The sequence below is a fragment of the Chinchilla lanigera genome, unplaced genomic scaffold, assembly GCF_000276665.1.
Source record: "Chinchilla lanigera isolate Chin_1 unplaced genomic scaffold, ChiLan1.0 scaffold00013, whole genome shotgun sequence".
NCBI lineage: Eukaryota > Metazoa > Chordata > Mammalia > Rodentia > Chinchillidae > Chinchilla > Chinchilla lanigera.
This window is the reverse complement of record NW_004955414.1, coordinates 16944649-16961890: the sequence shown is the minus strand read 5'-3', so window position 1 is coordinate 16961890 and position 17242 is coordinate 16944649. Positions and strand designations below refer to the sequence as shown.

At 36.5% G+C, this 17242-nt stretch overlaps 1 protein-coding gene across 1 annotated transcript in view; it reads left to right on the top strand.

The window, feature by feature from the left end:
• Positions 1 to 17242, top strand: part of Rnf169 (ring finger protein 169) — a gene marked incomplete in the record, with an annotated part of 63590 nt that overhangs the window by 800 nt on the left and 45548 nt on the right.

Below are 17242 nucleotides of genomic sequence, written 5' to 3'. Positions count from 1 at the left end.
GCAGGAGGCGCGCGCCGCGCCCGCGGAGCCAGGTGGAGCTTCCCCTTCCCCGCGTGGGGTCCGCATCCAGGCCCCGCGGCCCCGGCCTGGCCAGGGGGGTGGAGAGCCCGGGGCCCTGCTCGAGCGGGTGTGGGGCGTTCTCGCGGGGTTGGGACCGGGCTTTGCCCAGGTGCAGTATGTGTTTGTGGATTGTGAACTTTGGAATGAACAACAGGCACGTTGGATTTGGAAGGGCAGCGAGGCGACCCTCGCCTTACGCAAGTCAGAAGTTTGGAGGGAAACAGTTCTTGGAACAAGTTAGGGGCAGGTTGGAAATGGTGTGTGGAGGGGGAGGGGCCCTGGAAGATCCGGGAAACGCTCGGTTTATAGTTGGGCCGAGAGAGCTGGGGTCCTGTTGCTTGGAGGGACGTGGCTCTTGGACTTGAGGGGGTCCGCGAGGGAGGGCTGTGGAGTGTCCAGAGTGTAGGGTATGCGTTGCTTTGAGGATGTGCAGGGAACTTTTCAGACTTGAGAGTAGTGGGTTGGAGAATCTCACGTGCATTTTTTTTCCCCATAAAATAATGAAAAGTACATGTTTGGCTCAGAGTGAGGAAGCGATAAATGACAGCTATTTATATTTATGATGATACTAAGAATAAGCGCCAGTAATGCCCGACTAAAAGGCTTGGATAGCGTTTAAAAGTTTGGGGAAAGAAGATTGGTTGGTGGGCGCCTCTTCTATCTCTTGAGCCATATAGTTCTCCTACTGTCATCCTGGCAATTTTAGGTAGGACACTTGCGTGGACTTCTTTGCCTTTATCATCATCAGGAGCCTACCACTCCATGGTATTGAGCTTTGACATATAAAGTGAACTGTTTAAAAAACAAACCTAGACTGTTACAGTGTAGGACTCTGGGACACAGCCAGCCAACACATCTACAGGTCTGCTTAATTTTTAAAAATGCTTACTTAGATTTTCAGGAACCATAAATCAGAAAAGTCCAGAGATATTTGTTGCTTTTTGTTAGGAATGCTGTCATGTTATTTTCAGTGGTGAAAAGGAGGCATCACTTGTATCTAAAAATGTACTCCCTAGGAACTACAGGTTCCAGAATGCAGTCTGCTTTGGTTCAAGCCATCAGAGACAACTGTTCTGGGATACCTTGCTTTATGTATTTCTAAGAATGCAAGAACCAGTCTCTTTGTATGACCCTTGTTACTCATTTTTGAGGGGAGAGGATTTTTTTTCAGTACTGGGAATTGAACCTAGGGCCTTCCTTTAAGCAACAAATCGAGCCCCCCCTTTAAATTAGTTAAATTAATTTTTATTTGTACATATTTGCAGTACATAGTTTTTGTATTCCTTGTGTCATCCCAGCCCTTTTTTATTTTGAGAAAAGTCTTGGTAAAGTGTTAGCTGGGCTCAAACTTGTCATCTTTCTGCCTCAGGCTCCCAGAGTTCTGGGATTACAGATGTGCATCACCATGCCTGGCGTCCTTCCTATTTTAAGCATCACAGTATCCCTATGAGATAGGTATATACCATTATTTCCATTTTACAGATGAAATTTAGCCTCGGAGAGATTAAGTAACTTGCCTAACGATGAAAACACAATTCCATCTGATTCTTGCACCATTAATTTACTTCACATTCTGAGACTGGTCAGAATGTAAGAGTATTTCTCTGGTCTCCCTACAACTGAAAGTTGTACATTACACACATTTTTCTGTAATTTGCTTTTGGTTAACAACACATGATGAAATCTTTCCTTATTAGTACATAGAAAATGCCTTTATCTTGCATTGTGTGGAATTTCATTAAATAGACATAGTTTACTTAACCATCTATTGGTGGACATTTAGGTTGATTCCTGTCTTTTGCAGGTATGTGTAAGTGCATTTTTATGGAGAGGTCACTTGTAGCTTTCAACAGACTTTCAAAGTGTTGTAGAGAAATAAAAAGGTTAACTGTTGTTTTAATCCAGGTCTTTCATTCTACAGAAGAGAAAACAGACCAAGGAGAGAAGTTACCTTTACAGGTTTCTGTAACTTAGTAATGAGGGCTGAAAAAGTAACCCCTTTAAAAAAAGGGGGAATGGATAACATATAGCCTCATTCAGTGTGAAATGCTCATGATGGCATTTAATAGAGAAAACTAAAACTACCAATTTCATAAATATTTACATTGTGCTTTTTCAGTAGTAAACAGCAAAATAGGAATAGCAATTACTTAGCTTTTTTTTGGTAATACTGGAAATGAAATTTTTTAGTAAATGTACTAGTGTTTAAGTGATACTCTTTTTTATTTTATTTTATTTCATTTTATTTTATTTTATTTTATTTTATTTTATTTTATTTTATTTTATTTTTAGAGTTTGGGTCTCACTGTGTTGCCCAGGCTGCTATCAAATTTCTGGGTTCAAGAGGTCCTCCCTCAGCCTCCTGAGTAGCCAGAACTACAGTCTTATACCACTGCACTTGGCTTAATTTATTAAATTTTTTTTTTTGTAAAGCCCAGTGTATCTTTTGGAATTGGATTGCAAAAAAAATGCAAGAGTTTATGCTTATTGAAAATTTTGGGACTTTTTTTCTTTTTGCCAACTTCATGGCAAGTTTTAAGGTTTCAAAATCTTGTTACCCCTGTGTAAATGTTTTGTTACTTTGTGCATTATAAATTTGCTTTTTGATACTGTACGAGTTGTTTTTATTGATTGGCTAACCCTTGTGTAGGAAGACTATGTCAGTGATCACGTCAGGATGAAGTCACACTTCAACTTGTTTGTTGAGGATCTGCGACTTATTGTATATATTGACAATAAATATTTTGACCATCTTGAGCTATTGTATGAGTGCCTACTCTGTGCCAGGTTCTAGGCCCTTGAGAAACACTAGTGAATGAAATATTAAAGATTTTCTATCATGGAACTTATATTCTAGATTTGGAGACAGTCCTGATCTACTGATTAAAAAGAAATATTTACCACCCAGGCAAACATTTAGAACTATACATTGTAGCTACACTTTAGCCTCATTGAAAATAATTAATGAATTTTAAGAACTCTTTTGACTCGATATCAAAGGTGATTCTAAATTATACTGCCTTCGAACTTGAAACCAAGACCTTTTGACTTTTCAGGACATTTCTTATTCTTTTACTAGACAAGATCAGGCACATTCAAGATGGTATGGCCATAGACCTTTTTCTTTTACCATAGGTAATGACTGAAGAAAAAAGCTAGACTAAGGCTGATGAATCTTTTAATTGACAGTTTTTTTTTAATGTTAAAAACTCATTTCAAAAATTGAAGAGGTAAAAAGTTGAATAATGCCCAATTTTTCCTTTCTCTTTATCCTACCCCAGTCTCCTTGTTAATTTAGGATTAACATACACTTTAAAAATTTCCCCTTTCAATGAAAAGCAAATAGTGTTGGGTTTATTACACAATTGGCAGACAATGTTTTTGCAATCCTTGTAGCCTACATGCGTTTAGGACTAATGAATGAAACCATGTGATTATATGTAAACAGACAGGAATTTCCCTGGTAAGGGTTTGTTTCAGGATGTATAAAATGACTCATCTCTTTATCCTTAAGACACACATTCAAGAATTTGCCAGTACCCTTATGTATTATACTAATGCAGGAAACACATGCCTTGTGCTTGCTTATGTTTTTCAAAGTTCATGTTGAAATTCCCTCACTGTATATTTTACCAATTAAATTAATTACCGTGGAAGGAATTGTTCCAGTGTGTAGAATTCAGGGTTGAGCAACAGAACTTCCGGGTTTTTTCTTTATATTTTTACTCCCTGACTTTTAGTTAATCTTGGAAGAGTTACCCACCTTGAATTTATTTGTGTTTGAGTTTGCTCGAGTATAGGATGTACTAGTTAAATTTTATTCCACTGATTCAGTCAGCACTTTTTAGACATCCTGCACAAAAGAGTAATAAGACATAGTCCCTGTTCTTTAAGATTCCACAGTCTAGTTGGGGAAATCACACAGTCAGGTAAATGAGGTAAATGCATAATGCCAAGTGTAGGAATGGTTTGACAGTCTGGAGGAAACCTGAGCTGTATGTTGAAGAAAGAGTAGGGATTCACCAGGTGAGTGAGGAAGGATGGCTATTCCAAGCGGAGGAGGCTGCAAGTCCAAAAGTATGAAGGCTAGTGGCATATTCATTGACAGGCAAGAAGCTAAGTACGGGTGGAATGCAGGACTGAAGTAGAGAAAAACAGTCAGATGGTGAATGGCATCTGTGTCATGCCAAAAGAATGTTATACACAGCAGTGTGTGATGGTCCACACCTGTAATCCCAACACTGAGATGCTAAGGCAGGAGAATCCCAAGTTCAAACTCAGCTGGGCAATTTAGTGAGGCCCTGTCTCAAGATAAAAAATAAAAGAAGGACTAAGCATATAGTTCATTGAGAAAGCTCTGGTTTCAATCCTCAGTACTACAAAACAGCAACAGCAACAAAAAAAAATTTCATACCACTAAAGATTTTTAAACAGTGGAATGATATCATTATGTGCTTTAGAAAGATAGTGTTGGCTGAAGGACGAAAGAAGTGAATAGAAAAAAACTCAAGGTGTCTATTTTGGGGGCTATTTTAGTAGTTCAGGTAAGAGATGAGGAGGGACTGTGGTCATTAAAACTTTGAGAGCCTTCTGTGTGCATGGCATTGGAGCTACAAATAGAGATGAAACCATGACTGTCAAACTAGTTGGGAAGTTTGGTATGTAAACATGTAACTGAAATGTGTAGGTGCAGCAATAGCTATAATGCAAGATATAATTGTAGAAGGCAATATAAGGTTAATAGGGATGTGTAGACATCACTTGGGTTCAGATTCCACCTGTGCTTGTATAGCTGCTTGTTTTGGACACATTGCTTAACCTGTGTCTTAATTTCCTCATTTAGAAAATGGGGATAGTAATAGTAGGCAAATTGTATGATTGTTGTTAATACTAAATGAGTTTTACAATGCTTGGCATATAAAGAACTCAGTGAATGTTATTTTCACAAAGAAGCGATTGCAGCTTGGATGGGTTAGGCATGGCTCCGTGGAAAGACATTTCACCTTGACTGTTCAGTAGGTATTGAGGGCAGGATAAATGTGAGTGAGGGAAATAGCACATTTAAAGGCACATGAAGGGGCTGGGGATTTAGCTCAGTGGCAAAGCGCCTGCCTGGCAAGCCCAAGGTCGTGAGTTTGGTTCCCGGTACCGGAGAAAAACCAAAAAAAAAAAGGCACATGGGCAGAAAATAACAAAGGAGAGTTTTAGAGTGGGATCTTAGGAGTGGTGAGGGCACAGAGTGTACATGGGGAGGGTGGAAGGATGAGGAATTACAAAAATAGGAAGTTTCTGGATAATAGTGAACTTTGAATGCCATTCCAGAGTGAGGATCCACTGAAAGTTTCAAAGAATCCATATTTGTGCTATTCAGAGAGCACTCCTGTAGGGGTCATGCAGCAAATGGATTGGAGAACCTTATTTTCTTTGCAAGATGACTAGCTAAAATAAAGTAGAAACTGCTATGTTATCCAGAAAAAGCTGGGTAATGTGGCATAATTCTTTTAAGTACATTTCTGAGCTTGCAGGAAAGACAAGGTAATCTACAGGTTATAAAAACAAAAATGAAATTAAACACAAAACTGTAAACCCTTGAATCCCTGCTGTATTGCCCTGAATGGGTAGAATGCGAGTTTTCTGAGGGATAAAGTCCTGGTTTTTGCTTCCTACAGCACTGATTTTTAGCCTTGTGCAAAAGAGAACTAGGACTTCTGTACAAAGCTGAGATTTTTTTTTCTCCATGTGGGGCTAGGGATCAACCCCAGGGCACTGCACATGCTAAGCAAATGTTAAACCACTGAACTGAGCTATTCGCGCCACCCCTCCCTGCACCGCCCCACGGTACTGGGATTGTACTCGGGACTCCATAGTGCTAGGTAACACTATCACTGAGTTGCAGAACCCTATAAACTGTTACTTTTTTTTTTTTCCTTTTTCTTTTTTTGAGACAGGGTCTCACTATGTAGTGCAGGCTGTCCTTAAATTCTTATGTAGCCCAGGCTGGCCTCAAACTCACTGAGATCCTCCTGCCTCAGCCTCCCAGGTGCTAGGACTATAGGTGTGTGCCACCATTCCTGGCTAAAGTATGATTTTTGTTGAGCTGTATTTTCAGTGAAAGAGTGGGCTAGAAAGAAATCTTGCCCCTGACATAGAGATAACAAGAAATTGTATTGATCTGTGTAGGCTATATGCAAAGAGGAAATGAAAAAAAAATTGAGAAATTGAAACACAAGCTATATGCCTTGCTGATGTTTGAGACAAGTTTATGTTATTTTGTTCAGGTAATCTCAAGTAGAGAAATTACATAAAATCTGACTCTAAGCTAACAATAAAGCCGAGTCACCTGGAGAAAGAAAAACAGGACTCTCAAAGGTTCTCCCATATCTCAGACCACAAGGGTTCTTAACAAGAAATAAATACAATTGAAGATGAAGTTATAATTAAAAATGACAGAATAGAAGCGGATAGTTTTTTGTCACAAATGACAGAAGATATAACAAGCAGGAGGATTATAGCTCCACGAACTGGAATTGTAGATGGCAGTTTAAAAAATAATTTAACATTTTAATTGACAAAAATGTTTCAAGAAGAAATAGACATGCCAATAAGTGAATAAGGTATTATGAAACAAGCACATTTGAAAAAGAATTTAATATAATGAAACAGGTTGAAAAGCTCAGTAAATAAACAATAATTTACACAGCTGCTTAGTAGGAGGTAAATAAGGGGAAATTCCCTGAGAGTACAAAACAGTAAGTTAAAGTGAAGGAACATATGAAGAGAAGTACATGAAAAGGATTGATCAAGAAGCTCCAACATGTAATTTTAATTCCAAGAGAAAAGTAGGTAAAATGAGGGAGATGTGCAATTTGAAGTAGTGATGACTTGAGAATTTTTCAGAATAGATAAGATCTGAAGCTGGGTGTGGTGGCACAGGCTTGTATAGCACTTGGGGAACTGAGACAGGAGGCTCTAGTTCAAGGCAAGTCTGGGTTACATAGGAAGTTCCAGGCTAGCCCTACTACAAAGGGAGACCTTGTCTCAAGCAAACAAAACACCAGATTTCTTAGGTTAAGCTGCATGAAGCTGTAGCAAGCCTTTAAAAACAAAATTAAACAAAATCCCCACAACTAAATACTTTATAGTGACGCTGCAAAACACCAAAGGGACCTTAAAATTGTAAGCAATAAAAAAGGAGTAACTCTCAGACCAAGAGCAGATATCTCTTAATCAACAAGAGAGTCCAGAAAAAAATTGAATAAATCTCAGAAGTGTTGAGAGAGGTATGCATTTTGTACTCAAATAAGTTGTTATTCAAGCATAAGGGCATGATGGAGGTGTTTTCAGGCAAGAATATAGAGAATTTACTACACTGATTCTAAAAGAACTTTTACTAAGTAATATCCAGCAAGAAACAAATGTGAGTTGGAGAAAGTAGGATACAAGTAGTCATGGTGGACAAAGAAGTCAATAGGTAAACTAAGCCAGTGTTGACTGCATAAAACAAAAGTAATTCTGACTGATCTATAGGGGGTTTAAAACCAGGGTGGAACTAAAATACTAGATAAGGATAAATATAAGTGGGCAAGGAAAGTGGTCATTTTCAATTTCTACTTTTAGGTCAGTGGGAGAATAGATATTAATTAGCTTTAAGCTTTAACTGAAATGCATATTATTAGCTCTGTGCTCTAACGGACTGAGCTAACTGACTGCTATGAGATGCATATTAAAAATTTAAAGGTAGTCACTAAAATAAATAACAATATATAACTTGATCTACTCCATAAGTATACAGCTGGACACCACTCAAATTAGGAAATATGCATTCCACTTAAATGTGGAACATGTAATTTAAACAGCATGAACATTTATGTAACTTCTGGAGTCATAATTACATATAAAGAAAATTTTAGGTTTGAAAGATTGTTATACAGATGATCACAAACTTGCAGTGGTTTGACAAGATTTTTAACTATGGTTGTATAAAAATAGAAACACATTCATTAGAAATCATACTTGGGATTTTTATTTTGATCTTTTCCTGGGCTAGTCATAGGCAGTATGTACCTTTTTTTTTTTTTTTAAGAGACATTTATTAGACATAGATATAGGATGCACTCAAGAGTAGAGTGCAGGTGCTCAGAGAAATGAGGCACTGGCAGTGTGCATTCGTGCCATGCTCAACAGTGGAGGTGGCCACAGCTGTCACTTAGCCATGTGATCACAGTGGTAAACAGTCGATATTCTGTAGCGTACCATGTACGTAAGCGGTGATGTTGGGTAGGTTAGGTGTGTTAAGTGCATATTTAGAATATTTTCAACTTGTAATTGTTTATTGGGATATAACTGTCACAAATTGAGGGGCAACTGTGTTAAACCATGTCATGTGACTCCAGTATGATAAAATTAGAAATTAGTCATTGAAATATTACCAGTTTCTCCTTCCTCCAATCCATGTCTGATATTTTTCCCAAAAAAAACTAACTTCCAAATAACTTGTGGATGAAGAACAAAACCAAGTGGCAACTGAAGAAGTTAGAAAAGTAACATCAGATTAAACTAAAGGAAGTAAAAGATAGAAAAGAATAAAGACAAGAGCAGAAATCAATGGAATAGAAGATAGTGAGTAGAGAATTAACAAATTCAAAATCCAATTCATTGGGAATATTGGCCATAACTAGTTGAAGAGATAACATTCCTTACCCTGTAGCAATTCCATTACTATAGATGTCTGCCTTAGGGAAACTTAATATGCATATATAAAAAATGGATGTGTGTGTGTGTGTATATATATATATACACACATATATATATGTGTATATATATATAGTTCCCACACATATATATATATGTTCACACATATATATATAAGTTCCCACATATATATATATGTGTATATATATATACACACACACAATGATATACATTATAACAATGTAGTACTGGAAAAATAATAGTAACAGTTTGTCCTTGATAGAGAAGGGATGAATGGCTTTTATAGCTGTTACAATAAATGAACTAGGTCTTTATGAATTAACATGGATAAATCTTGAAAAATGTTAAATGAAAAGTTGCAAAAAGATATGTATCATTTGATGTCATTTATATAAGTAAAAAGTACACAAAAATAGTCACTTCAGTAGGTACAGGAGTGAGAAAGGAAGTGAAAAGTAATATAGACAATTTTTTAAAAGAGTTTGATAATGAAAGAAGTAGGGTGCACAAGACGAGGGAAACTATAATTGTATAGAACCAAGGACAGAATAAATTTTACTCAGAATTTGGATTCAGGGTACTTTTAGAGACCCTGTATCTATAGGATTTGGGCAGAACTTGAAAATCTAAGTGACAGAAGTAATGTCTCTCTTTTATATACTGCAGGAACAATAAGCTGCCAGTTTTATTGTAAGTTGCTACTAGTTTTTCAGGGACAGGAGATATTTATCTTGTCTTAGTATAGTGCAGCTGTAGATATAAGTTGTACAGTGGACCCTTGACTTACAAACTCAATTGGTTTGCGAGGGCTGGTTGTAACTCAAGTTGTTCGTACGTCAAGACTGTTTTTCCCATAAGAAATAATGGAAATAGCCATAATGCCTTCCAAACCTCCCAAAGCACCCCATTAACCCCATAATAAAAAAAAAATTGTATAATTTACCAGAAATACCCAATAATTTTCCTTGTGTATTCACCAAAAAGTTATAAAATGTGCCTAGTTTACCAAAAACAGTAATTTCATACTGTAATCACCATTCAAGTTGACATCTTTGGTTTGCAGGAAGGGAGGATGAAATGAAAGGTGGTTATTGTTTGGAAGGAGAGTCCTCTTCCATAAGAACATCAGGAGTATGGCTCTCTGGTGTCTTTTCCTTCCTTGGGAGAGTCTGTAGCCACTAGGACCTCCTTCTGGCTCACTAGGTCTCAACCTTTTCAGAACTAAAACTGGTCTAAGGTTATCTGCTTCTCTCTTTTCTTTAACACTGCTCTGTAATATGACATGACATTGTCATTAAGCAAGTGAATGCAACAGTTGACTTTTTCTCAGTGTGGGTGAGTCTTCTCTACAAATGTTTATTGCTCTGCCCATTTTTTCAGGATTTCCTTTATTTCAGAAGAACTTTGCTGTGCTGATTGTTGATACTCCCCCTCCTCTTCAGAAAGCTCCTCAGCTGTCATTCTCTGTTGCTCAGCCAGCAGTTGCTGAAGTTTGTCTGTAGATGGTTCCTTTGAGTGTTCCTCCACCAGTTCCTCAACATTACCTCTGTACCTGCAAGCCTATGGACTCTGCTGTAGTGACAGTGTCATCCACCACAGGGTCAATTGAAGGTGCAGGCCTTCAAAGTCTCTCTCCTGTATAATCTTAGGTCATACTTTCTTCCAGACAGATCTCAGTGTCCTTAGAGAGACATTGGCCCAGGAGTTCTCAGTCAAACCCACACAGGAAAGGATGTTGTAATATTCCTTCTAGAACTCTTCAAGGGTTAAATCGGTATCAGACCATCTGAAAGATCTTCAGAAAAAATTCCTTGGTGTATAGCTTCTTAAAGTTAGCTATAACCTGCTGGTCTGTAGGCTAGAGGAGAGGAGTTGTATTAGGTGGGAGGAACAAGACTGAGAGCCAGAGGAATTCTTTAGCCAATTCTTCTAAATCTTGTGAGTGAACAGGAGCATAGTCCATGATTAGGAGAGCCTTGAGTGCTAAACCTTTGTCCTCTAGATATTTTTTTAACAGTAGGCCAGAAGACCTCCCTGATCCACTCAAGAAAAATTACTCTTATTACCCAGGCTTTTATGTTAGATCTCTACATGAGCCCTAGACTGTTCTTCATGACTTGATGTTTTCTGAAAATTCTAAGGGTCTCAGAGTGATAAACCAAGAGAGGCTTTATTTTGAGGTCACCACTCACATTGGCAATATAGCAATAAGGTTAGTTTATCCTTCATAGGCTTGTGACCTGGCATTTTCTTTTCTTCCTGGTACTGTATGTTCTGGGCATTTTCTTTTAGAAAAGGCCAGTTTCATCACAGTTGTAAACTTGATGAGAGCAAAAGCCATTTCTGTATGCCATCTTTTCAAAGTGGTGTATGTAATTTTCAGCAGCCTTTTTATCAGCACTGGCTGCTTCACCATTCCTAGTTACACTGTGAACACCAGTTCTCACTTTAAAGTTGTGAGACCACCTCTTAACAGCATGAAATGGTTCATCATTATCACTTGTTAATGGGTTATCCTTTATGAGACCTGCACTTATTGTCCTAGCTTTTTCACAAATTATAGACTTAGGCTATAACCTGCCACCTATCTTTCATTTATCCACATTAATAATAGCCTTTCTACCTTGTCAAACACTGTTGATTGTGACTTACTAATTTGAGTAACACCTTTAGTAACACTAGCTTTCTTATACAAATCTTTACTCTGAAATTGCTGAAATGCTTTATTTTGATATGCTGTACATATATTAGCAAGACTGGTCACATGAATGCCAGTCTCCTATTTTCTACAATTTCCTTTGTTTTGATTGTTTTTGTTTGTTTTGTTTGATTGTAATTGCTTTCTTTACCTTCCTTTCCTTCCTTAGCTGATTTTCTAGCTTTTGGGGGCCGTTTTGATAGTGATTATATAAAGCACTGACTGAAATCATGTTGACAGACATGCATCTGGGCTCACACTGATGCTTATGCATACTTATATACACTTTTCTGGTATTGTGAGTCTTTGTTTACAGCCTCACAAATGGCTGGCATTTGGGCTGTAACTCAAGACTTTGGCCATAAGTTAAACTGAAATTCCAGTTGTAACCCAAGTGGTTTGTGTGCTAGGCTGGTTGTAACTCAAGGGTCCACTGTACTCCACAGGTAAGAGGCAGCCCTAAAAATACTAATGCTCTTTTAGCAGTAGATTTGGAAGGTGATCTTCCAAATTGTTAAATTGTGGGAATACATGGTTATGGCATGTAGCATATCTACCAATAGTTTTTTCCAGAATAACTGCTTGTAGTTCTTCAATGAGTAAGGTACACAAATCTAATTATTTTCTTTTTTAGACAGTACCTTGTATACATTTAGCCTTTTGACTAGTGTGTATCTATTAGACAAATAAGTAGGAAGAATAGAGTTCAGTTATAACTCAGTTAAGTCATTATACTCTAGCATTACAGTTGTAGAATTCTTTTATCCATTTTCTTCCTGTTTTTCTGCATGACCATCAGTCTTTTTGTTACTTAATCTGTACTGACATAAGAGTTACTTATTAAGGACATGACTATTTGTAATGTTTGGTTGTTTGTTTTTACATCATTTAATGTAGATTTTGGCTAGTTTATACAGTGTCTTGTACTTTGCTAAACTTGTTGCTTGCCTTTGAATGTTTGGTTCTGCCTACTCTTTAGCATTATAAATAGTGCTTCTGTAATGTATAATCTAGTCTAGAAAATACAGAGGGGTTAACTTCCTTGCTGATGACTTGAATTAGCTGAACAGATCTCTGATCTGATCTAAGGGATAGTTACTTTTTTAAAAAAAAATGGAAATCACTTTTTTTATGCATGATATGTATTAGAGTATGGGTCTACATTTGAAGGCAAAACTTGGATTTGAATATTAGTTTTCCACCATTTTCTGATTGACCCTGGCAAAGCTGCTTAACTTCTTTGGGTTTCAGTTTTCTGATCCATAAAAAGTAAATACCGCAAACCACACAGGGTTGTTATAAGATTTAAATAAGAATTATTTATATGGAAACACTTAGCATATTGCCTGGCACTTAAGTATTCAGTAAATATTAATTTAGTAGGTATGCTGTTTTGCTGATTATGGATCAAGCTGTGTTAGGCCCTATACAGTGTAACTCTTTTATGATATGAGTACTGTACCCAGACTACCTGGTGTAAATTTTGATCTCATATTTACCCTGCTTATTTTTGGACCTTGGATAAGGTGTTAGCTTTTGAGCCTGTTTCCCTGTGTGTAAGTGGAGACAGTACTTGGAACTGCTTCTAAGGAATATTACAAGGTTTAAGTAAGACAATCAATGTAAAGTGTTTCGCATTGATAGTCAAACAGTAAAGTCAGCTTACTGGGATAAAATAAGCAGATTTTGTTTGTTTTTAAAAAAGGAATAGGTGTTAACATAGTGAATAATTTGTTTCAATTTTACATGTGAGTTTAGTCATGCACTAGGGAATGATCTAAAATGTATTTTCTTTTACTGTGGATTGTGTTAACAATGTTTGAGGTCTAGATACTATGTAGCTGTTGATAGTATGCCACCTGGTAAATGTTAGTGACAAGAGTTATTAATCTTTAGTGGATACGTACTACTTATTCATATATACATACACACATATACATGTATGTATGTTTGGGAGTCTAGTGACACTTTATCAAATTTGCTGCTGAAAAACAATTTATAAATACTTAAATGAGCTTTTAGTGACTAGGAGATTTGGTCTGAAGTGCTCAGACCAGGGTTGGGACTGAGGAAGGATGGTCTTGATTTCCATGGTGCTGGAGTGTATTTCATACAGTAGGTTCTTAAATATTTGTTGGATGAATGGGATAAAAGATTGTATTATAGCCTAAATTCAGAATTTCCCAACTAATCGAATACCACCAGCCTGAATGATTCAGGTGGATACTTATTGTTTTGTTAAGATCTTTCTCTTATACTATTATGAGACCTTTTATATGTGTTTATCAGTATAGATGACTTGATTATAGTGTTTATGATAATTTAAAACAAGGTGTTAATTGTATAATGTAAGGTAAGTGTAAAAGGAGAGAGGAGAGCATGATTATTTCTATAAATGTACCACCAGGTCACTGTTTTCTTTTCCAGCTTGCCTCTATGTTTACCTACTGAATCCTAAGCACAGCAATACTTTTACATGTTTATGCTTCTAATGAGGTTGGAAAGATTATAAATGTGTGCATGATAAATACAATTTTTCTTAGTACTTAAATGTAATAAGTCCTACATAGCATGTTGGAAAGAAACTAATATAGAAAGTTAATGGATCTGAATTTGAGTCCTGGATCTACCACTTACCTGTGTTGCTTTGGGCAAGTTGCTTAAACTCTCTGCCTAAATTTCCTCTTTTCTAATGTGGGGATAATAGTAGCTACATTGCAAAATTGTGAGGATTAAATAAGATGATAAATGTAAAATGCTTATAGAAAGGAAATATCTGATAAATGTTAACTGTTATATACATTCATTCGTTTTGTACATATTTATGGAGCACACATCTCATATTGTGTGCCATGCATTCTACTAGGTGCTAGAAGTGCAAAGATGAGTAAGTCATGAACTTGTGAGAAAATGTTAAAAGCTTGTTTATGACAGTTAAGTATTTAAAATGGAGTTACAAAGAGCAAAGCCCAGATTTAATGAGGCTTATTAGTCATTTAGAATTCCCTATAGAAAAACTGAATAAAGAAAAGCACAATGAAGAATGTTAAGACATTACTCATTGTTTGTGTCACTCCAGAGACAGCCATTGTTAATGATTATATAGTTGTTGTCAGATTTTTAATATGCTCTTAAAAAATATATGACTTTTTAATTATAAGAATTAGAAGGAAGGGTGTTCTTTTTCATGGTATCTGGGGTCAGATTTATGTTTAATTACTTGTTTTCACTTTTATACTATATTTATACTATATTTAATGGACATTTATAGAGTTTCTACTACTGTATAAAGACAATGAGAAAGGTTCTTCTAAAGGATGGGTTTGAAGACAAGAATGTATAAAAAGGAGGGGCATTTAAGGAACAACTCTCTTTTGTAATTACTAATTGTTTTAGTTTATTTTAGAGCACTAGATTATAAGAAGTGTTATAAGAAGTGTTAAGTAGTGTAAGAAGTGTTGGGCAGTTGTGATGGAGATGTGAAAGTATAGTATTTGTTGATTATTCGTACTGATGAAGGTGGTACAAAGCTGCTAAATTTCAACAGCTCACTCTTCTTTCTTGTTTTCCAGAGGAAATGAAAAGTATTACTATAAAGATAGTTATATGATAAAGCTGAGTCAGTTTATCCTAAAATGATACCATCAATAAGGCTGGTATAAGTTTTGTTTTTTTAAAGATCTTTGGTTATTAGGGTAAGGGTCTGTTTGCATGTCAGATCATACACAGCCATTGAACTTTTTTGTGACTATATACTCTATGCCCACCCTGAGGTACCTTAGAGGTTTCTCTTGGTGACTTTTTAAAATACCAGTTTTAGTAGTGTGTGTGTGTCGGTGGGGGAGAAGCTGTAGTAGAATGAGTTAAACAGTGGATATCTAGACAATCTTTGGAGGGATTTGCAATAAAGGGATAGAGAAATGGGTCAGTACCTCCTGGGTGACAAGAGCTCAAGAGTATTTTTAAAATAGTATCAAGTCACCAGTAAATATATATTACATGTGTATATTATCATAGGAGTGAGGGAGAAATGGATGCACTGGAGACAGTGGAGAAAACTGAATAAGCTAAGTTTGTGAAGAGGTAAGGGAAGATGAGATCTGGAACACTGTTGGAGGGATTGACCTTATATATGAATAGGGATGCTTCTCCCACTCCCCTGATGAATTTGTACTTTTTGCTCTCTTTTTATATAGTTTCAGTCATTTGAAAGGTTTTTTTGTTTTTGTTTTTGTTTTTGTTTTTTTAGTGAATCAAACTCTGCTTCCCTTTAGGATTCAGGTATTTAAAGGCCATCATCATTTCTGTACTTAGCAAAACTTCCAGAATTCAACTCTTCAGTCCATTTCTTTTCTTGTCCAAGATTCTGCTCATACAACACTGTTTAGAGTTCTTGGTATTTATTTTGCTTTTTCAAAGTTTTTTATTTATCACCTATGATTATTCTTCCTGGAACACTATTCCTTCTTATCTACTTGACAAATTTATGCTTACTTTTTAAGATCTATATGAAATGTATGTGTTCTCTATGACTTTTCTCACAAAGAAATTGATTGTTCCTTTGTGCCATGACTTGAGTTTATGGGTCCCTCACTGGATTTCAGTTCCTTATTTGTGTATCTGTGGCACTACACTGAGGACCCTGAGGTTAGTGATTATGGCTTTGTGGATTCAGTACATAATATAGTACCTAGAATGTAGTAGACACTCATTAAATGCTTAACGAAGGGAAGAAAGTTCTAAGAAACTTCTTAAGGGGTTTTCTTTATGCAACAGTTCCTTTGCTATTCTCATAATTTTTAAGTATGTCAGTCAGAAAGAAAAGCTGTGTTAAATTCAGCTTTCTTTAGACAACATATTCTGTATAAGACAGTGCAAAAATGGCATTAGTATTAAGCTTTTCATTGGTTCATTCAGTAAAAAAAATTAAAAGCCTTGTTTGATACTGAGATACAGACAAAAAAATCATCCCTATCTTCAAGTTTAGGGAGTCAGAACTAAGTTCAAGTCATTGAAACACATATAATAAAAGCTTCTACAGCTGTGATAAATGTAGAGTGTTTTGAAGGTCTGCAGACAGCTAATGTAATTTTCTCTGGGTTAGTGGAAAAACTGCAAAGAAGGCAGCAGTGAACAGAGTTTTGAAGTATAACTTGGAAAGCCTTACATTGTGAAAGGAAGAAAAAATATCCTGGGAAGAAGTGGCATGTGTAAATTATAGTGAAAACAAGATTGGGCTTATCTAGGGATAGTGAGATGAGTGAGGCCTGGGGAAGAAAGGACTTTTGATGGAATGATGGAAGATGTGGCTGGAGTCATAGATTGGGTCCAGTGTATACACGCTGGAGCTAATGGGAAGCCAATAAAAGTTATTAAGCAGGTGAGTGATAGGGTCAGGTTTCTTTATATGAAACTAGAGAAGCAATGTTGAAAATAGTCTGAGAGACATGGCAGCAAGATAGAATACTGCTGAATGCCCCCAGAATCTATACTAAATAATTTTGGAGGATTAGATGAGATGAAGAACTCTGTTCAGGTTGGTATTACTCTGTCTATGGATAAACATTAGCAGAAACTTTTCAGTAGGATGAGATCCCAGTTGTTGATTCTTTCAAGTGTTTCACTTGTAATTTGGTTTTTATTCATGAACTCTCTGCCTACCCCTATGTCTTTGAGGTTTTTACCTACTTTCTCTTCCAATAGATTTAGTGTTTCTGGTTTAATATTGAGATCTGTGAACCATTTTGACTTGAGTTTGGGCATGGTGATAGG